The 27,004-nt window shown below is 48.8% G+C and overlaps 1 protein-coding gene across 3 annotated transcripts in view; it reads left to right on the top strand.

Moving 5' to 3' along the window:
• Positions 1 to 27,004, top strand: part of Shrm (shroom) — a 483,853-nt gene that overhangs the window by 206,403 nt on the left and 250,446 nt on the right. The window contains exon 1 of one of the 3 annotated variants that reach the window (XM_075882067.1): positions 21,796 to 22,325. The exons of the other annotated variants lie outside the window; for them this stretch is intronic. The gene's annotated coding sequence lies outside the window, so the exon portion shown is untranslated. Of the gene's footprint in view, positions 1 to 21,795; positions 22,326 to 27,004 lie in introns of those variants that run through there. 3 annotated transcript variants of the gene reach the window in all.

Raw genomic sequence — 27,004 nt, 5'->3', positions numbered from 1 at the left:
TCGCTATACCTTTCCTCGTCTGCGCGGATAGTTCCACTTTTCTCGCGCGCCACAATGGGTCGACAAAGGAGATGGCGGATCTCATGCTAATGGGGGCCGTGACTTTCGCGCCGTTCGAGGCGCCCCTTCTGTTTCTGCCTTTGTTCTTGTCTTCTTCTTCTTCCCGGAGCTGCTGCTGCTGCTTCTTCTGTCGCGTGAGCGGCCGCTTTGTTTCTTACTTGTCGTCGGTGGGGTGCCCGCTCTTCCTCGCTACAGACGCTCTGGGGAGGAAGGCATGGCATACGAGCAGGCAGCCGTCAAGCTCCGGCACGAGCCGCGGGTGGCTGCGATATATCTCTCGGCGCTTCGTTCTCGTTGTCCACTTGCTCTCTTATAGCGCCCTTCTCCGTCTTGGCGATCCGCCAGCGTCTCTTGTTTTCCCCTAGTAAAAAGGGCGCGCTCGGCTCACGCGCGCTTGCTTGTCAAAGATTGCGGCAGCCAGCCCTGGTCGTCGTTGCCGCCTCCGTGGATGGGCAGCCTTGGGACCGTGCCGTATTGTTCGGCGCCCGCCGCGTACACAAACGAACGGCGTGAGCAACGGTCGAAGGCGAAAACGCGGGCAGGGCCGCCTCGCGTCGAAGGCCCCCCCGCGCTTGTTGTATCGTGACGACGTCGGGCAGTGGGCGGCGGCGGCAGCAACGTGGGCCGCACTGCCTTCTACCACTCTTCGCAGCGCAGCCGCACCGGTCAGTCGTCAGTGAGTGCCTGTAGCGATACCGCTAGCTAGCCGCCTTGACCAGCCCCTCCTGCCCCCCTGGAGCCGCCAGTATCGCACCGGAATCGCGAGAGTGAGCCGCTTTACAGGCCTTTTTTCTCGCGAGGAACACATTCCGCCTTCGTGTTCTTTTTTGCTTTTCACCAGATTGTGAGCCGCCTGTAAGGTGCGCCTTTCTGTAAAGCAGCGTGCGTCTCGCTCCCCACTCGTTGTATACGTCGGTATCTGTAACGCCTCTGCCCACCCGCTTTTGACGGGCAACTGGACAGATTTCATTTCTTTCTTTTTCTCGATTCATTGTGGTTGGTGCATATAAACGAGGCCCCGATTTCCATAAACGCCGAAAGGTCGAGCGCTGTTATAACATGGGTGTACATAACCGTGTTATGTGCCCTCTTTCCCGGCTTCCTTCTTGCTGTGGCCGACGCGTGTGCCTCCTCTCTGCCTCACCCTATGCAGGCTTGGAGCATATTGTGCCGTGTCCTTTAAGGCGACAACCATATACAACGCGTTGCTTTGTAGCCATCGGCGTTGTTTTTGTTTTTTTCTGTGACACTGACGGCCGTGTTAGTGCCTCCCCTCGTTAGTACGTTTATAACTTTAGAGGTCTTTTTTCCTATTGTAGAGGGTTGACGTACACTGCATGCATTTTTGCTCGAGCCGGCAACTGCCACTCACAGATGGATGGCTTCTCAATGGCGTGAAATTACAAGGACATTGGTCTTTCTTTCCACTTGTCCGTACGACAGCTACTTCATTCGTTCACCATCGAGGACATTTGAGTGTACATTCAGAAAAAAAAGAAAGCCGTCTTGCCTTTCTCTCATATAAAGGCGTGTACCTACACTTGTTTAAGTAAATGTTCCACTTCAAGCGTCATCTGTCACGTTTCATGAATGCATTGGATAATAAATGTCATATGATTAAGATAACGTGTCATTCATTTTGCTTTAATGCGGTTCGTTCAGTTAACGATTTATCATGAAATTTTACTTCGTAGTGTATATTATGGTTGCATGCAAACACATTTCACGCAAGCGAGCTCCATACTGCGCGAACTTGATCACCGTGTGCGCCTCCGGTTAGGCAGGCTTCCAGGCGGTGAGGTCTGGCAAAATTACCCCGTCAACGTGATAGGTCTACACGCCGCCACAGTTTACGCAAGTACTTATTATAAAGTGTAAAATACAGAAACACCAGAACTTCGAGAACGTTGCCCATGACATGCAACGTGCACGTTCTCTCTCTCTCTCTCTCTCTGCCTCCTCAAAATGCGGTAGTGTAATGCTATTTTTCACTCTAAAATTTGAAACTCTAAACGCTATTCCGCGATGCAAAACGTCCGTAAACCGATGAGTTACATTCCGCTGTTTGTCTGCTTTTTTTAACGCGATAGCGTTTAAGAGCTCGTTTCGCAGAAATGCTGTTGTCGGCGTCGGCTTCGTTGGTTGTGAGCGAAAAATCATCATCTTATGCGTGACCGAAAACCCGAGAATGATACAAACAAAATAAATAAATGATAAAAGAAATCCCGGACGAAAGTGGGGAGTAAACCAGGGTTGTTTGGGTCTGACTGGGAATCGAACCCGCGTCGTTTGCGTTGCATGCGGATTCTCTACCACACGGCCACGCCCCGGCTCGTAAAAGCAGTGAAAAGGACATCCTCTGCTGGGAAATGCAGTGTAAGTAGCTTTCATGCTTCACAAACACACGCGTCCTGCATACACGCTTCGGAATGCAACATGAAATATTGCAGCAATAATGTGTGGTACAAGCGTCCACTGCCAACGGGCGTCACAATATGTGATTATCCTAATGGCTCCGTGATTGAAAGCCGGCACCCCACTACGAAAGGCACACACGCTACTGCGCCTATTCCCTTAAGGCCACGTCGTGTAGCAAATTCGAAACGGTTTAATGCACTGTTTGAAATACGCACTAGGAACTGGATGACGCTATCGCGTTCAACTCCCAAAGGCGAAGCTGTACGGTCCCCTAATTTTTCACAAAGCTCTTCAATTTCTTTTAGTTTCCCGAGTGGAGATTCGTGCTCATTTACATGATTGGTTGCGTCATTTACCGCGACATTGTTCCGCTGTGTACGCGGTCACTCTCGCGGAAAGCACTCTCGCGCGCAAAAAGGCAATTTGTAGCGTCCAGCATTCACTATTGATCTACGGAGAGCCGGTTGCCGATTGCGTATGGGTGCAGATTGATCAATGCGGCGATACCTTCCTTATACATTCTCGTATCGCATGCAGCGTGATTGCGACCTTCGCTCGCGCGCGGCCGGCATGTACCCGCTCGCGGGGGCAACACGCTAGTAAATGACCACACTGACCTCTGATCGATTCGGCGCATTAACAGGCTGACAGTGTTCGCCACGTTCATGGTGGATTGCGTTACGCCCAGCCGAGGCTGCAAGGTGTGGTCGCTGCCACCTGCAGGTCATTTGCTCGTGCAGGCCGCTTGCACCGTCCTGTTTTTTTTTATTATTATTATTACGCTGTCGAACTGTTGAGCTATACTGTTGCCGTAAAAAAACGAGCCGCATATGGGCAGTAAAAGAGAGTTTGGTTAAGTGATTCCTTTGAGTTACCAAGAAGGTTCGTTTATCAGCCAGGTGCATGTCTGGATGGCCTTCGCCCCGGGCTCGATATAATGAGTAACCGCGCAATTACCTTCACGCATGAGCGACAAAGTTAAAAAAAACGCTGTTTTTGTTCGTGTGCGGGCGTTTCTTGGAACATCCTGTAGCGTTCTGGTTAAGCGAAGGGATCGCTTCGACGAGTGCTTTTAAGATCGGGAGGTTGACTTGACGAATGCGAAACGAGATACTTAGGCATATATTTTACCCATTCACGTCGTGAGACCACGCCTGGCGACTATCTTCCCAAACTAATTACAGAACGCTGAGATTCTTTACAGTTACCGTTGAATCGCGTATCTGTGTACTTTACGTGGTTTGTATTAACAGAGCGTTTAAGTGGGCCTTATAAACTTAGGCAGAAAGCCACAGACGGGTATACGCCACAGTAATTAGACAAGCCGCACTACCGAGTACAGCGGGCGCGAACGTTAAATGAAATCTCTGTTCGGCGAAGCGGAGCACGTGAAACACGGGAAAGGGAGAGAAAGAAAAAAAATCACAGCATATTCACGGATTGAATGATGATGAGCGGGGCGAAGCAACCATCCATCCATCCATGCCTCTGTCTTACCGCCTGCCTGCCTGCCTGCCTGCCTGCCTGCCTGCCTGCCTGCCTGCCTGCCTGCCTGCCTACCTGCCTACCTACCTACCTACCTACCTACCTGCCTACCTACCTACCTACCTACCTACCTACCTACCTACCTACCTACCTACCTACCTACCTACCTGCCTACCCACCTACCTGTGTGTGTGTGTGTGTGTGTGTGTGTGTGTGTGTGTGTGTGTGTGTGTGTGTGTGTGTGTGTGTGTGTGTGTGTGTGTGTGTGTATGCGTGCGTGCGTGCGTGCGTGCGTGCGCGCTGGCTATACGCCGGAAGGATGGACTGCCCTAACCTACAACGAGCTTCGTCCCTTAAAGAAATTGAAAATATAAGGGGGAAAAGAAAGAAAGGCAGAAAGAAAGAAACAAGCATAGACAGGGAGTGAAGAAGAGAAGATAGAGAAATATATATAAAGAAGGAGTCATGAATAGAGAAAAAAAGAAAACAAAGAAATATGTATCAACAACTACAAAAGACAGATGCAAGAAACCGAGAGAAAGTGAAAAAAAAAGAGAACGAAAAAAAAGTAAACGCAAAAGAAAGAAGACCACCCGGCTTTGCTCTAATTGCTTCAGTCTTGGTACCACTATAGTGCGAGGTTGCCATAGTGTTTCTTCCATTTTATTTCTATGTTCGTTACGTTCCGCCCTCTTGTTGGCCAGCTCAACCTCTGATTTCTCCAATCGTTTTGTTAATATTCACGCTCTATATTGTTTGCACAGCTAGAAAGGGCTCCTAGCTCCTGGATACCTACACAGTCGTTGAAGGGCGCTCGTTAACAACCACTCTCTGAAACAGCAGAAGTTTCAACTTGCTGCTGGTAAACTTTTTCCTTCCTAACCGCGTGTAGAGGTGTGAAGGCGAACGGTCGAGGCATACGTGCCTTTTTGAAGAAGCTATAGTCGTATTCAACTTAAAAGGTCCCGAGAGGCCCTGTCCAGACGGCCGTAGCAGTTTAGCCGATTACCTCCACGGCCAAAACAGTAGACCCGCTCATTCGCTCGGCAACATTCTCGAAGGCGAGTTCACAAGCATCACAAGACGAGGAAATGCCGCGGATTTCTTCAGTTGTATTAGGCTATAAAACTATATCGAATCTAGTAAGCATGCAAGCAGTCCCCAGGAACACATTTACAGCATGATCAGACTACGCTGCCGATCGGTATGGTGGCTCCTGAGCCACTATACCTGAGCCACGACGCGTGAGCAAACATTATTTACGATTAGCTTTCAAAGCTTATTCATTACTAGCTCGCGAACGTTATTTACAATCAACTTTCAAAGTCGGATAAAAATCGCTCCCTCTTCTTTCTACAAATGATTTCGTTTACTCAAATGACTGTGGGCTACAATGCAACATCACGGCCGATAGCTGATTTAAAGAGACACAAAAGTCAAATAACAATTCAAGTCGGAGTGAAAGCTCACTGTACGAGAATGCCTAAAACGGCAATAGTATCAACAGCAGTGCCCTACTTACCGAGAAATCAATGTAAATGCACGAGAACACGTGCGCTATTAGTAGCAGCAAAATTATCCCGAATACGTCAGAGTTACCGCCTACAATTAATGACCAGTATATAATCGATCTAGCTGCACTAAATGAAAAAAATTTCCCACCATCAAGAGCCGTAATAAAGTGCTGCTTGTTCGTTTCTGTTTGATTCATTGAAAAAATAACCGCCGGGCATTACTATGGGGAATGGCGCGAGTAGTCTAAAAGTTCAATTTTCGCCTGGCTAAACTGGACAGGTCGTGCCCTCTAGCGGGGCCCAGTTAAACCAAGCATGCGTGCCATCTCAGAGGTCGTGGCAGAAAATTGTTCACTGGCCGTTGTTGCTGCTGTGGCTCCCGCTACTTTCGCCCTGCTGCTACTAGTGTCGGCGTCCACGCAGCGAATCCGCTCAACGCTGTGCACGGCAACAGTGACGTGACAGTTTCCACTTTGAGGCGGTTAATTTGAAGTGTGCTAACGCGATGCGGACCACTAGAACGCGACTTTAATTCAAAACAACCATTTTGTTGGCACGAAAGTAGTACTGCGAGGTTTCTGGACCGCTATTTCAGCAATCAAAAAACTTCAGCAAAATATTTTGCTTTAGTGTCTCTTTGAGCATCGTGGGCTGTACAGTTACTGCACCCACCGCGAGGGGCCGCCACGTGCCCTTTCGCGGTCTCTCTGAAGGTTGGCTGCGCGTTAAAGAAATGTGCTTGGTTATGCGTGCGCGTGACGTAACTTCTTTGCTGCGTGCTCTCCTACCTTGCTTTGCTGCAGGTACGTTTGTTGGGACGAGTGGAGAGAGCAATCAATTAAACGTGAGCGACAAATCAGTGTCTCTACGGTCGTACATGATAAATTCAAAATTTTTCTTGCGGTGGTCGATTCGTTAGGCAATAAACTCCTTTAGTGAAGTCATCCCGTGGTTACGTCCAAAAGAGCGGCATAGTATCTTTAAAATGTCCTTGAAATTTTATAACGGGTACGCTGGGAGACGGAGTATGTGTGTATTGGTGTCACATTGCTGACATCAACGTATCCCCCCTTATCTCTCCTCTTACGTCATGTTCTCGCTGCCTCTGCGGTCGTTTCGAGAAGGGACAGTCTGGGGAGGAGACGAAAGGGTGGCCGCGGCGGGGTGCGCAGTCACGACGTCATTCGCAATAGTATAGAAAAGACACAAACGCTGAGCGTTCCCGCAGGTCACGTTCGAATGGACGACGCCACATAGGGACACACACGCTCATTCAACGCAGATGAACAGGAGGAGCGGCAATCGCTCGCAGCAGCAACAGCAATAGCGTCAGTGGTCACGCCCGCCGCCTCGGCAGCGGGAGACTGACGGCGGAGATGACGAAGGCCGGTGTGTTGACCCACTTCGGGCTTCCCTCCGAAGAGTGGTTGTCCAGCTCCGACCACTGTTGTAGCACAGCGAGTATTGTTACCATCATGGCCGCCACGTGGTGGTCATTAGCGCGGTCATCCTCGGAAAATACACATTGTTGGGCACCTTCCTCCTTCCACGTGCGTGTATCATCCGCCCACGTAGGCTTAGAGTCGAAAATAAAAAAATCACCATTTCTCCTTCCCCTTCGAGGCAGTTCGGTGCGATGCAACTAGAGCGAATGAAATGGGATCACCCTGTAGCCGCCGTGGCTAATCTACAGCCGCCGTAGCTGATTACTCTGTGACCGCTGTAGCAGTAGCCACCACATGAAATCAGATCACTCTACTGAACCGCAGTGGCTCAATTGGTAGTACGTCGGACGTGTTAATCGAAGCTTGAAATTTCGTTCGCTATTTGCGGTAAGTTGATTATTCATCCGCTTCAGTTCTTTTCCATTTAAGTCAAATTACTATAATGCAGTTAAAAGTCATGGGTGCTCGTATATTATCCCCTGTAATTTTTTTTTAGTTTCATTGTCGGTTGGCTTTGTTTCGGTTGTGTACAACAAAAGAAACGAGCCCTACATCAAACAAACTAGCCCTCGATTTCCCGTGTTGACGAATTTTTTCCTGCCTCTGTAGTCCTTGTCATTGGTATGGCCATTAGGATAGGCGGTTCTGTTAAAGGTTGTGCAAACTATTGAATACATGAACAATACATATCGTTCGACTAATTTCTTCGGTGCATTGTATATTATAAGTGTTTAGGCACCATAGACACACAGATCGCAAAGAAAGACGTTCACAGAGGATTTTCCTAAGATAAAGCAGTTGTAAGTGGCGCTCTGCCCCGTCGTCTTCCGTTGTAATTTGTGTGTTGATAGCACTCAGCGAACTTATTGTATGAACAGGTGCCAACTAGCCTAGCGAGTTCTCTTTAAGCTACGCCCCATAGATATATGTCCCTCGTTCCAATATTTCGTCCAAACCATCCATTTCATCTAATATGTTGCATTTATCCACTTCATACATTGATTCCATCCTTGTATCTTTCAGTGAGTCATTAGTTTACACTCTAAGATGCATCCAGTATTCCTTCCTTTTACTCTAGCGACCATTCTATTTGAACAGTCTCACTGTAATGCATCCATTTACACCGAACATTCATTCCATTCTTGTATCCGTCAGCGAGTCCAGAAAGCAGAACGAAGTCGCATTCGGCATTCCAACTTTTTCTGATGCGCTATTAATCGCTTCGAGCCCAAGCAGGGAATCCCGATTTCTAATATCGGAACCGATGTTGCTTCCAACTTCACGGGTCCGCCTCGAGCGAACGGGGCGCAGCTTTCCACCGATGACGTCTCTCGGTGACGAAGCTGTTTGTGACCCAATTCGAAGGAGGGGGGCTACCTGCGCACCGCCCTGCCCCGCGACGACGATTTCGTGTGGCAGTGCGTCCGTACCGCGCGCGCACTTACTTGTCGGTCACAGGAGGAAGGAGGGGAGCCCGGACGGCCTCTCAAGGGCGTTCGTTGCCCCCGAAGCTACCCGATGCTAGCCCGGTGCGCCTTCTGACGGCCACAGGCGGAATGTTAGCTGGCTCCGCGGGCTTGATGCGTGAGCGAAAACCATCGGGCATCCGCCGCGGCGTTGTCTACACATCTATCGCAAACATCCGTGAGCGAAGAATGAAGAAGCAATCATACGACGACAGTGACGGAGGGAGGCTCTTTCGCCTTTCGGGGGCGAAGCTCCTCTTAGTCGAACCTTGTCCCTTGTCTTAACCTTGTCTTAGTCTAACCGTCGGGCGTAACCGGCAGTATCTCCCGAACAGTGTAATAGATGGCTCTGTATCATCACCATATCTCGTCCCATTTTCTAGATAGCGTTGGTCCAATAGAAGTGTGTGCAATAGAACGCGCGGACAGACAGACACGGACGGACGGACGGATGGATGGATGAATGGATGGATGGATGGCTGGCTGGCTGGCTGGCTGGCTGGCTGGATGGATGGATGGATGGATGGATGGATGGATGGATGGATGGATGGATGGATAAATGGATGGATGGATGGACAGATGGATGAACGGATGGACGGATGGACGCAAAGACAGAAAAGAACAACTAAACAGTACAACACAAGTACTCACTTGTTGTGCCAGCAGATGCCGATAGCAGTGAGCAACTACGCTAATATACGATGCCGTTACATTCGTGACAGCCAAGCTGTGGCGCAGCCGCTGTGGTCCTTGTGTTTTGTGGAATTGAAGACCAAGAAAATTCATGTTGCTATTAAAACCGGTAGTTCACAGTTAAAACTGCAGACAGTCGAGGTGTTTTCCTCTCTTCTGTGCCATGTACTAAAAAATATATCAATTATCAAATGAAACATAGGTTAGCTTCTGTGTGACATGAACGTTTTACACAAATTATGGAGAGGTAATAATACATTACTGAAAGACGTGCGAGTTACAACCACTGAATACGTGCTCTTACCATGGCAGTATGAGCCCATACGAAACCTTAACCATTCTATGCTAGTCTAAGCTCAACCTTTTTGCAGAGCGCGAAAATTTCGACCTCTGCGTTACGGATCGGCCACCGGGGGGAAAACGCGTTTTGCCTCTGGTGGTCTTAAATGTGGCATCGTCAGTCAACCGCCCCTGTGGCACAGCGGGAGGTCTATTGTTTCTGTAGATGCGTCATTATCTTTTTTCCTTGCTGTGTTGTCTAATGAACAGACAATGACTAAGAGCCCAGAGGTATGCGGTTGTAAACTATCGATCATGTTTGACCTCTTTGGTGAGAGGCCTTGCATGTGGTCAGACATACGTGACGCTTTTAGACGCAGACAAACCCAGTTTCATCCATTACGGAGAAACGACGACGAGATGCCGCCACGAGATGGCGATGCCGAAATGTCGATAGGTCGTGGTAAAGCGAATACAAATAGCCAAAAATGCACCGATCTAGAGCGACCGAGACAGAAACGGAGTACTCGTTCGAATGAACTTGGACGAAAAAAAGAGGAAAAAAAAATCAGTGAGATCATTGCAGCGGGAATGCGAAAACTGTGGCGCAAACAGCAGCAGCTACAGTAATAACAGATGATTTTTATCTCTCTAGTTGCCCCGGCTTGCCTTCGAAGAAACTAGTGTTTACAAGGAGGCCAGGTAAAGCGGTAGTAGGAACAAAAACGAAATTTCGTCCGCAAGCAAACAACAAAAACGGGAATATGCGGCGGGTAGCACAGTATTTGCCGTAGAGTGCCGCAGGTAGAGGGAGAGTGCATTCTGTTTGTTTGCATTCAAAGTGGCGCCGCATACAAATGTGGCGCCCGGATGGGGCCACCGAAACTTTGGAGGGGCAGCCAGAAGCATTCGGGCAGCGCCCGATTATGCTGGCTCCAGTTGCAGGGAAGCAGGGCTGCCCGGAATGTCGACGACGTTCTGTGCCCCGAGAGAAAGTAGGTCAGTCGTCTCGGGATTACGAAGAAGGCGATGATGATGATAACAATAATGATGATGACCGCGACGACGCTTCTTACGGTCGCAGCGCGCTGGAAGCACGATTACATCGGTGTGCGCTTGGGGGCACGTTGTTTGCTGGACGCTGCGCTCCTCCTTTCTCTAGCCTTATAAGATTTCTTGCTTCCGCTAGGGCGAAGTCGATGTGTTACCATCCGTGCTTGGAGTGCGAGCCTCAGGAAGACGCGTGATGGTGAAAGTGTTTCTTTCTACGGGGCAGTTTTCTTTCACCGTGGCTCGTAACCGTCCCCGGTGTTTTTTCGCGCTCGTTTGAGTCCGTGTTGCGCCTGCGGCTACATTGTTTCTTCTAGACCACGCTGGAGACGGCAGCGAGGATGATTGCGGAGCTAGATCGGCGTTGAAAGCGTTTATTGCTGAGCCGCGTCGCACCGAGAGGCTAATAAACACCAGCAGTAAACACAGGTTCTGGTTCGCACCCCGCGCGCCCATAGAGCGAGTATTCGCCCTATATGCAATTTGTAGGAACTTGTATTTTCCCTGTGCGGCCTCTTGTCGGTATAGACTGCGAAGGTGTTGTGAGCAGTCGTAACAGTTGTAATAGCGAGATGATTGGCCTGACCTCTTTGCCCCAGTCCTGTGAACGATGCGGGGTGATAAGGAGGTTATTTTCTCGAGTGCCTACAAGTATTATGCAAGTGTGAACGTGCATCTCTATTTGCTGCTTCGACAGCAAGAAAAAAATTCTTTCCGGGGCCGATGCTACAGTCTGATAATTTGTTCTATGCTGTTGGGCCTATAGGGAAGCACATGTGGTACAATCTTTGCTTTATTATCTGGTTCTGTGTGTAAGTATGTAGTGGAGTCATTATGACATTAAATTTTGATAACAGGGCCTATATGAACTTCCGGATGGGCGACCTCGTCGAAAGTTCTGGCTGCAACTGGCATCTGTTGTAATAAAGATAATTTCTTCTTTTGTGTGTATGTTAACTGTGAACTACCCGGACACTTCGGTGAACTCACTGAGGTGCCTGTTAGTAGTGAATTAAAGGCCTGTTCGGGTTGTCTATAATCAGGTTCACGTCGTTTTTTTTTTTTTTTTGAACAGTGCATATAGCGAGAAGACAAGCTGCAGACGTGACGTCACTGATGCGTAGTAGCGCTATCATGTTTTGGGTTTAGCAGGGTGGCGGGAATGATTAAGTAATAACCGATCTTCACAAGTTATAAGGATACCCCGCATATAACTATCGCATAATCTAGGGCCGAGAGGTGAAAAAAATACACCATATCCCGCTAAAGAGAACCATGTGTCGATGTGAAGCGGTGGGCGTTAACACTTACGCTGGCGGCGGCGTTGACGCTGGCGCTCATCGTGGCGTTGCGCAGGATAGAAACCTGGGAAGCCGTAAAGTACGCAATGATGAACCGGTGTTTCCAACTGGAACGTGCCGACCACTGCTAATGGGCAATAAGAGACGGACGACTCCCATTGCACACAGAGACCCGCAGTCCGCTTTTAGTTGACGCGCAAGCTACGAATGTTCATTGTTCAACAACACGCAGGGGAAATCTCCCACCAGAACTACCTTGGAAGTCAAGATCCAGTGCCTATGTATACAGGGTGGTCAGTGAATGGTTGTGCAGTGTGAGTTGTCGGTATCTTCAGTTAAAAAAAAAATGACCCCGTATCTGCATGTTACACTGCAAATGTCGTCGAAAGACGATAGTATTGCGTCTGGAGAAAGTGAACAAAACGTTTATTTGATGTTCTGCGCAAGAAAATTGGTGAATGGTATTCTGGAGGCGCTGCGTCAGAGTGCCTCGAGCGTGCAGCGGAGGCGAACGAGCGCATCAAGTCACGTCACACGTGAGACATGAGCGCTATCTGGCAGTTATCTTGGAAAAACGAAGCGCGTGGCGTGCGTGCCCGTCTTGGAGGCGATAAGGTTTAGAACGCAAGACGATCGAACGCCGCCACCGTGTCGTCTTAGCCAAGCATTGAAAACACTTGCCTTTACGGGCAAGTGTTTCAGCGCAGCGCAGCGTAATAAACGCTACGGTCGTTAGCATTACTTATGTATACCTTTTCTACTGTATAAAGGCACACATACAGAATATTTAATGTGCTATGCTGCCTCATATATGCGCAATAATCGCTTTTTAATTGAAAATCACACAAGTATGAACGCTAAAACTTGAGCAATATTGGTGGGCGCTACGGATGGGTCCGCCGTTTGGGTTATGGTTTGGTGTCGTTTCAGGTAGCGTCAAGAGAGTACAGACAATTCGACAGACCAAAGTTTTTGCGTCGAAGGCTCTTGAAAAAACTCGTCAACAGATGCTGCCTGCGTCGGCGTTGCGAGGCGATAGGTGGGCGGAGCGTAAGAGAAGAGGAGGAGGGCCGCGCATGCGCGATGGGGGTTTAAGCAACGCGGGAGGATATGCGTAGAGTAGAGAGAGTGTGGTGGTGGTAGTGGTTAGAAGAGGAAGACGCGCATGCCCAGTGAGTGTGGTCACGCCGCACACCGCATTTAGCTCGACCATGCGAAGCTTCGCATCTAAAATGAGCTTAAGCATTGTCGCTTTTTTTTTTCTCGTAGCCGGCGCGATGTCTGAGTATTCGCTCCACTACACTGAGTACACTACAAAACAAACATTGTTTATTTACGAACCGTCACTCTTTGTGCAATAAGAGGTCGTCGCACGTAAGCACTTTTTTCGGTCATCCTTCTATCATTGTCCTCAGCTTTTGCACTGCTTGCATTCCTATTCGTGTATGGAGTACGCTGTTGTGCCATGTGAAATAGGCGTCAACAGAAAAGGCGTTACAAATAGTCCCATATGCTGAAGACCGCCATAGCAGTACTTGTAGTCGCCATCGAACGGGGCAGCTGTCACGTCATCTGAGCCAAGGAGTTTCTTACAAGTACGCTAGAGGGAACTGTGGCGTCAGTGCCTATGGTAGCTGCAACGCGCGGCGCTTAGCCAGCGTGGGAATAATGTGTAGTACACAAATTTGCGTAATCTTCGTTCTTTCGCCTTCTTTTGGCTCCGTGTGGCCTAAATCCGCTTTGCCGCAAGACAAAATTCAACAAACGTTCAGCAGTTATGCTTCATCACCTTGGGTTTTTTTCACCGATTCAAATCGCGTCACGAAGTTCAAAACAATGCGTTCTTCTGTCCGAAACAAAACCAAAACCCAGCAATGGACAAAGCCACAAGTGCGTTCGAAGTCGCAAGCATGAAGACTATGCGGATTTGTGTACTACCCATGATTGCATAATGGCTGAATGATCGGAGTGCCAGACTTCCCTCTAGTTAATTTTAGGACGCTCTTCAGGAAACGCATGGCCTCCGAGATGACGGGTGCGTGGCATCTCGGAGGCCTTAAGGCCACCACATACAATGTTCTACATCAGGAAAATTCAGCAGCTGCCATGCTTTTCTTCTTAAATTCGTCCACAATTATTGCAGTAACCGAAAAAAAAAAGAAGTAGTTGCCTTCCGTGCAGCCTAATATTTATGGTGGTGATTCTTGCTCGTACGCGAAAACGAAACCACGCGCACGCTGAAATACCGTGTGCGCTGCTATTTGGCGCGCTCTTCTCCGCTGACGCCGGAATCCACCGTGAATGCGCCCTCTCGCGGCAGATGGTTGCGCGAGGTGGAAAGCGTTGGTTTTGCTGGGGAGCGTCGCGTTTAGGTATAGGGCCTAGAATATGCTTATAGTTTGGGTCGCCCGGAGAGAAACACGCATGCCCGCCATCTCGGAAACCGCGGGAAACGTCACGCACGACAAAGTGGCACATCACCGTCGATCGCCCTGGTTGTGGTGGGGGGAAAATAAGAACCGCGACGCGGCACGCCGTTCGTTACTGGCCCCTCGGTGAAATGGCGACTCACTGCCAGGCAGAATCTTTGATTCAAATTTTACGGCGATGTTATGATGACACGCGACTCTCCCGTAGGTGATGGCGTCCAGATGTACCTATTAATGCTGCGCTCTTCAGGATACGGAAACACGCAAAAACGATACGCACAAAGCGCTACACTGAACCTTTTTGATAAGTACGAAGTAATCACGGGTAGATAACATGTAGCCGAAGTGATGTGGTCCGAAAATCATCAAGTATTTCGCTTCATGGTGGTGGCATGGCAATACCATCGGCATTTATTTGCTGTCAAACAGGGGCCGTCGTTTTTCCCCCCCTTCTCTTTTTACGTACTTACTGTAAAGATTTTATGTGCGGGTTATTTTTACTTAGTGACGACTTGGCAGTCGCAAAAATGACAATGTAGCAGTCTGTACTTATATGCACGCTGCGAGCGAGTTCCGTGTTTTTTGTTTTTTTTTATCTCCACATATGTGAGGATATATGGCCTGACACAGTTGCGGCTAGACGTAAATGTTTTGTCGCGTGACGAAATGTGTATACTTAAAAAAAAAATGAGTAGGTCGCGATCGCCTCATATTTTGGTAACATTTCGGAATCTGTGGCCATCGCCCGAATTCGAATGACTACAGTCGCGACTGACTTCTCGATCGTTTGAGACAGTGGTTGGTAAGCAGCGGCCGAGTGCCGGCCTAATCTTATCTCGCCAAAAGCCGCTCGCTTTCGAGGACGGTATCCGAAAAGGAATGCCGCCGCGATATGCTGCAGTCTGGCTGGATGCATATGCCGCGACGGAGTGGGCCTGCGTTACGGCTTCACGTCGCAGAAATGTAAGCTCCGGCACCGTATACCTCTATTTGACTGTTTTCCTTGTTACTGATCGCGAGGTTACTTACGCGTGAGCAGTTGTTACGTGAAGCTTTAAAACAGCGTTTTAGAGGTCGTTTAACGCGTGACAACCGATTGATGGCCTGTCCTTTTTCCTAGTGCTGTGACGCGTAAAGTCTACTTTTCGTTTTGTTACCCACCGCAGGCCTGTTATGGTGCTCGACATGCCGACCAGCATTTTCGCCTGCATTTTCGATGCGGGCGAAAATGCTGTAGGCCCGTGTGCTCAGATTTTGGGTGCACGTCAAAGAACCCCAGGTGGTCGAAATTTCCGGAGCCCTTGACTATACGGCGTCTCTCATGAACAAATGGTAGTTTTTGGATGTCGGACCCTACATATCAAACAACGAACGCGCATTCTGGTGGTCGAAATTTTCGGAGCCCTCCACTAAGCCGTCCGTCAAAATCAAATCGTTCTGCTGTAATGTAAGGCCCCAACAAATATTACTTTGTTTTGTTTATTGGTATCGCGGAGGATAGAAAGCTAGGTGCAAAGAAAGTTTTATTGTCCAGTTATTACATAATCCCTCGCCCGCGATGGTATCTTAGCAGTCAAGCCGTCGCGCTGCTAAGCTCGAGGACGCGGGTTCGACTTCCGTTCACGGCCGTTGTATTGCGAAGGGGGTGAAGTGCAAATGTTATGCTTCATGTCGGCGGATAGAGAATAGTTATGAAACTGCGCATGTGTTTACTTTCGCCCATATCATACAAGGTCACTTGTGAGGAAACAAAGCATCCTGTGTTTGCAAGTCCCAATGCTGTCAGTACCCTACGCCGTAAGTGCCCGACACCGTGGTTAACGGGATACTCAAGGCGTATATGGTCTACCCCACGCCATTGGTACACTGAAACTCAAAATATCGTGTCTTTTAGACTAGAATACATTGTGTTATTTTGTACATAGCTTCGTAGCTGGGTTTGATTCTCACTTGAAGTGTATTGAAATTAATAATACTTGTCGGGTTTCAACGTCTCGAAAGCACGATATGATTATGAGAGACGCCGTAGTGGGGGGCTTCGGAAATTTCGACCACCTAAATCCAATCACACGGGTCTCAAGAATTTCCGCCTCCATTTAAAATGCGACCACGACGGTCGGGATTCGATCCCACGACCTTACGTGCGGGTCAGTTTATTTAAATTTAGCAGCCCGTTAACGCAGCCATACTGGTACGCATTTCCGGAGCAACTTCGCTGTATGGCGTCCTCATAATCGTATTGTTGTTTAAGAACGTGAAAACACCAACTGTGAGGTTCGTCACTGCGAAGTATTCTATTCTTTTCCGGTAGCTATAAGGCGGGACACGAAGCCGTTACCCTACGTCCTCCTTCGTACGCTACAGGCGCCGTGTTGAAGCTGCGCAGTATTTAAATACGACAACACCGGGGTCACGTTCCATTCTAACGCGCAGCCTATCGAATGGTCCGTGCAATCTGCGTGGGACACGCTCGTTGAACCGCGTGGTAATATTGCGAGTAAGCGCGGCTCGGATGAGTGCGTGGGCCAAGGCACGAAGTTGCTCGCGTTCCGATATGCGTGTCTCGCCTCCGTGACTGTGTACACATGGCTCACCGTCGCGTTTCGCCGCTCCCGCGGCCTGACATGTACGCCATCTCGCGAATATCGCGTGGGTTTAACATCGCTTTGACGCCGTCTGACGTAAAGCATGCGGCGCTGAGGATCAATGACCGGCTAATGAGAACTGAAATTCCGGCCGCTGTCCCGAGGTGATTTCCCCACACGCAACGTATGTTTCTTGTTAATTAATATTCGATTGATTTATTTGTAGGGATTAACGTCCCAAAAGCACTATATGATTATGAGAGACGCCGTAGTGGAGGGCTCCGGAAATTTCGACCACCTGGGGTTCTTTAACGTGCACCCAAATCTGAGTACACGGGCCTACAACATTTCCGCCTCCATCGGAAATGCAGCCGCCACAGCCGGGATTTGATCCCGCGACCTGCGGGTCAGCAGCCGAGTACCTTAGCCACTAGACCACCGTGGTGGGGCTAATTAATATTCGATGCGACTACACCCCTGAAGACAAGCGCACTTGTGGGAGTCACTTGCGTCATGCGTTTATTTTCTCACAATAGCCGAATTAAGCAACATTGGGTCAGTTCTTGCGAACGAAAAAGTGGACGTGGTATTGGTTAAGGTGCTAGGGATGCTCACTAGAAAGTCGCCGGGTCGATCGCGGCCGCGGCATTTTGATGGAGGTGAAACGCTTCGCGTGTACGATATTAGTCCATGTTAAAAGAAACACCAGATGATGAAAATTTCCCGTTTTTTTCACTACGGCGTGCTTCTTATTTATATCGAGGTTTCGGCGCGTGACACCTTACAAGTTATTTGAGAGTTTTGTGTGCGTTACAGCTCCGCGTTTCGCATATAGAGCATGCGCAGAACTTATGTTCTCGCTCACTGTTCGAAACGCAACGTTCTCACATACGTGCACAATCCCGATACGCGTATTATGCTTGTCGTACCATTACACTGTTATCATTGAGAAATTAACGTAGCGGCATAGCTGGGTGCTGGCGGCCACTCTTCTGCACAAAATGCTGACAGTTTCCCGATAGAACGTCACGTGGTTCTGTGAGAAAGTATGCCTTCCTTTCCTATTGTACTTATTATAGGAGACGCACATTAGGTTTTCAGCACATACATGGTTTTAACCCTCAAATATTTCTTGCTGTGCGCCGTGGACCCAGTTTGGTGCGAACAAGATGGAAATCGGAGCCGCGCGCACGAACTGACTGGTACGTTGCAGAACTCGCGCACCGTGAATTTAGCCTTATGGCAGGTTCCTGCTAATCTTTTTACTAACTACTTTTTTTCGGCTGGTTAACGGTCAGTCAGTGCATGCATGACGGCGGAAAAATATACGAAATCAACAGCGTAGCGCTGAAGCTTCATGTGTGCCGCCTACACCTGCTTTTCCTTTTCGTGTCTCGTGCATGCAACGTTCCAAGCCTCCGGTAATAGCTTTGCTATACAGTTCCCGTTTGGCTTGCGAATTCTTAAAACTAAACAGTTTAACGTTTCTCTTTCGTTTCTCATTAAGCTCATGTTTGCGAAAACCCTACGTGGACTATTTCGAGAAGCACGTTACGGCAACGTTCGTTATCAACTTACAAACGTCCTCGGGTTTGTTCTCGGTTATTTTTATTTATTTTTTTGCCCGGAGGTCTCTCGCTGGCTTTCGCAGACCGCGCTTTTTTTTTCCCCCGGGGATTGTTTGCTCAGCGCGGGCTGTTCACCTCGCTGCGAACCACTGGTTGGTTATTCCGGTGCGCTGCTATAGCTGTTTCTACCGAGCTACCCCTTTAGACTAAACAGCTCGCATCGCATTTTGTTTTTCACTCTGTTACGCATTGCTCACATCTCTCTTTCTCGGTGCTCGCTGTTTCGGCGCCATAAAAAGTGATTCACCAATATGGACTTGTGCCAATATGGACTTGTGCCAATATGGACTTGTGAAAGCACAAGTCCATATTGATTCACCAATATGGACTTGTGCTTTTAGCAACAAAGAACACCGCTGCTTTTGCTCGCCGAATAAAGAAGCAGGGCCCAGTGTGCTTGCAGAGAGCCGTCCGTGCTCAGCGAGCGTATACACACTTCGAACGTGTGCTCTGTTGCGCGTGCGCAAGTTACTCGTGGAAGCTGTCCAACTTTCTGAGGGGAATGAGATAGAAGCCAGCTGTGGACGGTGGTGTAGTACGTATGTCGAAGGGCACGTCTCCGGGGTTGGTTTGCGTGCTCGGATTTCGTTTACCCCGTTCTGGCCGCGTTAGCTTTGCATACTTCACCAGCCCCGAAATGACGCAGAAGGCCCGCCTCTAGACGTGCGCGATCCGTGTGGCGTAGCCGATATTTTGTAGCGATGACGCCCGCTCCGTTCAGCCCGATTTTTAGGATTTCCCCGTTCGCGAACCAGGACTCACTCCACCGATAACGAGGGTCAGCTATCGTTCTGAAGGCGTGATAAAAAAAAAGGTAATACCAATTTTTGAAGTTTTACTTCCCGGAACCCTGATATGATTATAAGAGACGCCGTAGTAGAGAGGTCCGGAAATTCAGACCGACTTGGGCTCCTTAACGTGCATCTAAATATATGCACACGCGCCTTTGGCGTTTCGCTTCCTTCGAAATGCGGCGGTTATTCAATATCTCGGCCTTGGGGTCACCATTCGAGCTTCATGCCACCACCATGGACCGTGGCAAGTGACCAATCACTGAATTGTACACGTTCACAAGGCCAACCCGTATCTGCAGACTTCCGCTCGGGTAAATAATGTCGTCGATGGGTCATAATCGCCGAAGCGTGTGTGCTTTCTCTCTGACGCGTCGGTCGCGATAACGACTGCACTCAAACTGAGGACAATGATAGGAAGTGGTCGCGTCAAAAGCGGGACCACCCTGTACACAGGGGCGTATACAGGAATGCTTACTCTAGTGAAACAAATCTTGCGAGCAGGATTGATTGATATGTGGGGTTTAACGTCCCCAAACCACTATATGATTATGAGAGACGCCGTAGTGGAGGGCTCCGGAAATTTCGACCACCCGGGGTTCTTTAACGTGCACCTAAATCTGAGCACACGGGCCTACAACATTTCCGCGTCCATCGGAAATTCAGCCGCCGCAGCCGGGATTCTAACCCGCGCCCTGCGGGTCAGCAGCCGAGTACCTTAGCCACTAGACCACCGCGGCGGGGCTTGCGAGGAGGAAACGTATGGTTGTTGGAATGCTGTAGCTTAGCGTGAGGTATTGTAATGTAACGTTTCATAAGCTTGTTGGTATGCCATGGTGAAGCATGGAAAAATGATGACGAAGGGCGTAATAAACAAAGGTGCTAACTTGCAACAATATCTTGTTGGGAGTACCTGTCGTTCTCTCTCATGCACGCACGCAGCCACACAGATAGAGAAAATACCAATATCTCTGTTTATATTGCACGCTAGTTGAATGTATAAATTATATACATATATATATATATATATATATATATATATATATATATATATATATATATATATATATATTATATATAATATATATATAATATATTATATATAATATATATATAATATATATTATATAATATATATATATATATTTATATATATATATAAATTCTGGAAACGTAGAGGCATCCGGGTGAGTCCACATAATTTTGGTGCATACAAGAGCGCTTTTACTGCGTTGCATCCTTTTGCGTAAGGACAAAGCAAACGAAAAAAAGAGGCGTCTAGCTCCACCGCAAAGTCCTTAAAGGGAGGAAGCAGTATCCACGCGAGTCGACTGTTTCTTCCTTGAACTTCACCTGCGGGTGCACGAAAAAGACATAAAGCAGTCAGTGGCTGTGAAAATAAACAAAAAAAAAAAGACTGAGAAGAAGTTGTATGTAATTCCGCAGGTGAAACGGATCTGCATTCCTAAAGAAAAGCTATCTTTCTTTCCTTCCTTCTTTAAGTACTTGTCCTAAAGAAAGTTCTGCTCTCTATCGTACTGCGTTGGGATTTGCCCGTTTGCTGATATCGCAGTGATGGTTTCAGTGGCAGTGAATGTTTATTCAAGCTATGAGCCTCTCTTTTCAAACTCGGGTGAATGAGACAGGTTTCGTATAGATTCAAAGGTCGTCACAAAACAGGGCATTGGTCTGCCCGAATACGAATATATTCGAAGCTCTTGGATATCGCATAGATCGAGGATTAATGCACTTTTCCGTGCTCCCGATCCCCCTCACTTTCAATGAGGCTTCGCCCTGTGGGACGCTTCTAAATAGCCCATACTGGCGATACAGTACATGGTATAGACCTTCATTCTTCATCATTATGAAGCAAGTACCCGACGTTATTATGTGTCGAAACATATTTCTTGCCGTGTTCCGCATAGTCACCACTTTTCAAGGGATGTACGTCTTTTTTTTTGTTTTTATTACTCGGGCAGCGTTCTGCGTAACAACGTCTTCCTGCTGTGCATATCGAAAAAAGAATCACTGAGAAGGAAGGAAAAAAAGAAAGGAATTTCGGTTCTGTGATTTCTGCTCCGAGAACTAAGCGATGCAACGCCGTGTGGCAGTTTATCCTAATGTTGTTGTTGTTTTTTCTTGAGCTAATCTGAAGTCTATTTGCTTGCCGTGCGAGAGAGGCCCACTTGTCCCTGTCCGCATGCCGAAATCGGCATCCGAAAAAAAGAGGCGATGCAGCTGCGTACACAAAGCGGCTCTGTATACGGTGCTAGTTCGCGTTCTCGGGAGCTTGCGTTATTGGGAGAAGAGGAGGCAGTTGCCGTGTTTTAACAAAATAAAAGCATCCATTTTTTCCGCCGTGCGGAAAAGCTGAGATAGCAGTCGGGTGACGCACGGCGACCTCTGGGTATCGAAAGTTTGGCGTTCTCTGACGACGGGAGACGTCGACCACGGTTGGGCCTGAACGCAGATACGACTTTGCGCTTCGCTTTCTCGCGTAGCCTATTTGTTTTTCCCTCTATCCGCTGCGTCCTTACTCAGTGTTTAACCCCGCTTCTCTCATCGCTTTTGAGAGTGCGGGGGAGCGCTTGCGACTCCCGCCAGCGCGGTCTCTCCCGCTCTGCACGGACAGCAACCGCAGCCTACAGCGCCTTCTCTTCTCGTGGGCTCCCGTTGCGGTCGACGCATGGGAGGACTCCGGCACTCGGTTGCTCCGCTCTTCTTTGGAGGCTGTCTTCGCTCCCCGAATCCGGGGAAAACCCCGCTGGCTCTTCTCCTTCGTCCACGAAGCCGTCCAGATACAAGGCCTTCTGCACGCGGGGCGACAGTGGCCGAGAGAGTCGGGGGGCCGCACCTGGTTGCTCCAGATATGTTCGCGATTGCACGCCTGTAATGATGGTCGTCGCCGGTATCAGCAGTGGCTGCGCGCTTTCTAAGCATCTTGTTCGCCTGTGACGACGATACCCGCTTGACAAGCGACTACTAGGGCCGCCGTCGTGTGTGCATAACCTCGGATCGAAGAAGAAAGAACAGTGTGGAAGCGTATTCTACACGCAACGTCTGGCACGCCTCGTGTTTGTTGTGAGTGAGCGACGACTTCGCTTCCTTTTCACGTGGTCAGGAACAACCGTTGCGACGTGGCCGTCTTTCTGGATACACGAGCGGGGCGGTTCGCTTAGAGGTAAGAAACGAGTCGACACCTTCTCTTCCTGTGCTCCAACTCCTTCCTCGGCTTTGCTTTAACTGGTCTCTCGGGATGTTAGAGTACAACTTTGGGAAAAGGAAATATATTGCCTGATATTGTGCCGTCTCGCACAGAAACGAAACGAAGCAATCCAATCGCATCTGGCCCAAAACATTCACTGCACTCAATGACCGTATTGCCCAGCGTGGTCTGGGCAAGTTTAATTATTTTCACTGTGCTATTCGATTGAAAAAAGATAGTGTTGAATTGTCATTCACGTATACGACCGTCAGTAAACAAGCAAATGTAATCACGTAAGTTCTTGCCCTCCATTGGTCGTCAGTGCCGAATGTTTTCGAGTAATGCAGTTTCGCACGCATTTCAGCGGTGCTACAGTAGTTCAGCTCCGACCAGTGTGGTGATCTCTGCTTTTTTTTTTCTGTTCTCCACCGTTCTGCTGCACGGAATAGAGTAACACGTGCGTGTTTCCCTACGGTAGTCGCGATACGATACACCGCCAGGAATACAGCGACCATTGTTACGCAGCCTCCGTTTTCATCGCCGAATATACACTTTCACTTGCATTGCCAGCGCGTTGCGTGGTTCAAGCTTTCGCCGAATTTCGTAGGCATTGTGTTATACCTTTCTTCGAACTGTCTCTCTCGCAGGGCTTCGTGGTTTCATGTGGGTTTCTCTACACTGGAGCAACGATTGAGTTGACTCCGTTCTTTTTATATGACGGCGTTTTTTGACTAGTGCTTGGGGCGATCAGCGAGTGTGTAACCGGCGCCGAAGTCACACGCACCGTATAGAGTTATGTGGCGTCCGCCGAGGCGTGTCGCTGCGGGCTTCACGTGCACGTTGAGGCGGCCTGTCATGCGGCCCACCGGACGTCTTTGTTGACGTTGCAGAGGTTCTCGAACGCGCCAGCTGCGTTTTCGGGCGGCAACGCCCTGCAGTGCAAAGCTTCCTGGCCCCGCCCAGGCGTTTAGAATTGGTGCGAAGTTCAGTGCGATACAGAAATTCGGTGTTGGCGCAAGTTAAATTGTCCGCCGAGAACACTGTTCCTGTGCTATGGTCAGGGGCGTACCAGAACTTTTTGTTTTGGGGAGGGGGTGGATAGGAAAGAGAGACTTAACCACTCCTTAAGGATTGTAAAATGCATGGTTTAATGTGTGTGCATATTACAAACATGCAAAATTGAAAATTTTAAGAGTGTGGAGGGGCGTTGGAGTTGAACTCTTTTGTCTACGCCAACGGCTATGCTCGCTATACTTGTACCGTCACACGTCTGGATTCCGAAGTGCTTGGGACCTTCGAAGCACTTCTATGTGCAGTGTGAAGGTGGGAACCAGCCTAAGAAAAGTACCGTGGAATAAAAGTCGCACGAACGTGGTTAAAATGCCTCAGACGGGTTGGCAGACGTTTCGATAACCTTGTTTGTACAACGTTGGAAATTCTATCTTGGTTGTGCAGTATAGGTGCTTCCCACCAGTGATCTAGAGTTTATACTGCTCGACGGCTGACTCGAAGGTATTGAATTCCGGCGACATTTTAATGGGCACAATATTCAAGCGACCTTTGTCCTTAGATTTTGGTGCACGCCTGAACAACACCAGGTGGTTGAAATTTCCGAGCCCCTATGCACAACGACGTCCCTCATAATCATACCGTGGTATTGAAACTTAAAACACCAACGATAATATCTCGTAGCTTTACTTACGGCCTGCGGACAGCAAGGGGCGGTGCAGAGATGCGCGCGTGCGTTGTGCATGCATGAGTCATCCTTCGGTGGCCTGACGTTCCTCCTCGCCCACAGACCGCCCGGGAGAAAAAAACCGGCTTCTAGTTTAGTTTTGCTTTTTGTTCGTTTTTATTGTGTGCGTTAGATGTGTAGTGCGTATGCTCTCACCCTACCTCCCACTTTTGTTCCGCCAGCCAGATGACGCTATCGGCTTGTTGGTGCTGCAGACGATAGCAGACAGACGTGTTTGCAAGCATATCCCGGCATATGAGCGTGCCTGGTAGACGCGAAGGACGGGGATCCGAAGGTCCAAACTGTATTTTTGCTTTCATGAAGTCCTGAACTAGGTCACTGTCACGGGACAAATGTGGAGCTAATATGTTTCGAAGACAGGTTAATTACGCTCTTTTCCTTTTCTTTTTGCGGAAAATTGGGTTTTTAGGAGGCTCTAGCGATGTGACTACAGCGAATTAATCAACACGCTCAGGAAATGTGATGAGGGTATGTCTGTGCAGTATAAGCACGAGTTGGGGAAGTATTGTCTTTTTTTTAAATAATGAAAAAAGTATGGGAAGGTAGGCTACGTTAGAGCCTAGTTATTCCGTCATCATACGCAGGTCGCGGGATCGAATCCCGGCTGCGGCGGCTGCGTTTTCGATGGAGGCGAAAATGCTGTAGGCCCGTGTGCTCAGATTTGGGCGCATGTTAAACAACCCCAAGTGATCGAAATTTCCGGAGCCCTTCACTGAGGTGTCTCTCATAATCATATGGTGTTTTTGGGACGTCAAACCCCACATATCATCATCATATGGTCAAAGTGTTCACGTAACTCACATATATAAAAAAAAACTTGTCTTAGCGTCGCCTTTATTTTTTCTTTATATTTTGTCTGCTTGACGTTCCCTGCAGTACATTGAATGTATAATCGGTTGATGGGGTGTTGCGTGCTCATGTATTGCATATAATCTGCCACCTATTCTGATAATCCTCGGGCCCCGCCGCGGTGGTCTAGTGGCTAAGGTACTCGGCTGCTGACTCGCAGGTCGCGAGTTCGAATCCCGGCTGTGGCGGCTACATTTCTGGTGGAGGCGGAAATGTTGTAGGCCCATGTGCTCAGATTTGAGTGGACGTTAAAGAACCCCAGGTGGTTGAAATCTCCGGAGCCCTCTACTACGGCGTCTCTCATAATCATATGGTGGTTTTGGGACGTTAAACCCATCATATCAATGATAATCCTCGGCCCTACAGCAGTAACAAGGTCGGGGAAAAGTGACAAAGGGGATCGAACTCCCTTCCTCCTTCAAGTGCGCGTGCACACAAACACACACACACACACACACACACACACACACATGTACGCACACACACACACATGAACACGCACACGCACGCACACACACATACACGCACACATCTAGAGATATTTTTTGCTACGCATGTAGTGCCATTGTACACAAGCCTACGGTCACTATTCCGGAAGCATTACTTAGTGCGCCTCGACCGTCAATGCAGATTACGCATTGGCCGCGAGGGCCTCCACTGGAGAGGCCAGCGCTGCGATCGTTTTAACGTCACAGATATGTGATGCGTAGTTGTGGAATACGGCAGCTTTGCTTTCGCGACACCACTTGCATCGTACCCCATGGCTGCAGCGGTTCTTATAATCAAGATTTTACGATGCTAATTTGACACAATTAAGAGTGCCAACGGAGGCACCGATTCGTAGTTTGCTTGCCCGTATTATCAGGTCTTACTGCTTCTCCAAGCACTGAGCTTCAAAACAAAGGGAAGCTCGCACGGTGTCCTCAGCAAAAGCGCAGGAAATGCGGTGTCCCGAGTGGGACGTCATCACGTAGGTGGCGCCACGGTATGCCCTCGAGGCCATTAGGACGCAAAACAGGGTGCGCTCTTTGTTCGAGAAACACTTGTTTGTTTTTTGGCGACCATATACATCATGATGCATCGCGCAAGAGGAACTGTAATGAATCAACCTCTGTGGGTGGCCCGGTAGGAATGGTTTAAACTTGAACCTTATGTGACGACATTTTTAAGCCATTATATATACTGTCATGAATGCTATCGTATTATTGCTTGCGTTTTGTCAATCGTGTGCTCTGGAGACAAAAGTAATCATGGTATAAACTTAGCATTAATAACGACACCTACACTGACTTTTCGTTTATATTATTGCTTCAGCAGCCTTCAAAGCCAGGTCACGTACTTTTCCTCACCAGAAATATAGAAAGGAAGAAATTCAAAGCGCTGACTATAGTGTCAACGCGCCTGCAGACGGTGAGGCGACGATGCCCAAAGTGAGATACAGCAGTGTCGACATCGGGAATGTATAATATCATTCGCGTCGCTCTCCTAGTTTCCGTCATGGCAGGCGCAGCGCTTCCTGAAGCTACGAATTTACGAACTGAGTTCCCGAAATTTCGCGAAACACCCTCCCACGGGGGCCTTATTTATTTCCTTGCTTACGACGTACACCACGTCCTCGCAGTGTGTACACACATCCGCATTTCTTTTACGTATCCCTGTTGGTGCTTCCGAAGCTGTCGACTGTGTCCCCGGAGAAAAAAAATAATAAAGAGAGCGTACATTCGTATACCACGAAGGCAGCATGCCGCCATCTGAGTAGCGAGGTCTGCATTCCAGCGGGCCGGCCGTATCGTGCGCTATCTCTTCACTCTGCGCCTGCTCGCTCCGACGCCTCTGCGACGCGTGGAGCTCCAAACAAGCGGGTCCTTTGTGCGGGAATAAGGGCTACGGATTCATCGTCTATGTAGGGTGAGCCCGCGTAACACGAACCACGCGACGAGTTTTGGGCTGCTTCGACCTTATAGCTGCGCTCTCTGTTCGCGGAGAGGGGCCTGCAGTATGTCGCTTCCGCGGTATTGCCGTTTCGGAGGAACCTTCTCGATCTCTCCTT

Source organism: Rhipicephalus microplus, chromosome 2, assembly GCF_043290135.1.
Source record: "Rhipicephalus microplus isolate Deutch F79 chromosome 2, USDA_Rmic, whole genome shotgun sequence".
NCBI lineage: Eukaryota > Metazoa > Arthropoda > Arachnida > Ixodida > Ixodidae > Rhipicephalus > Rhipicephalus microplus.
The sequence above is the reverse complement of the archived record's forward strand: the minus strand, read 5'-3'. Positions and strand labels throughout refer to the sequence as shown.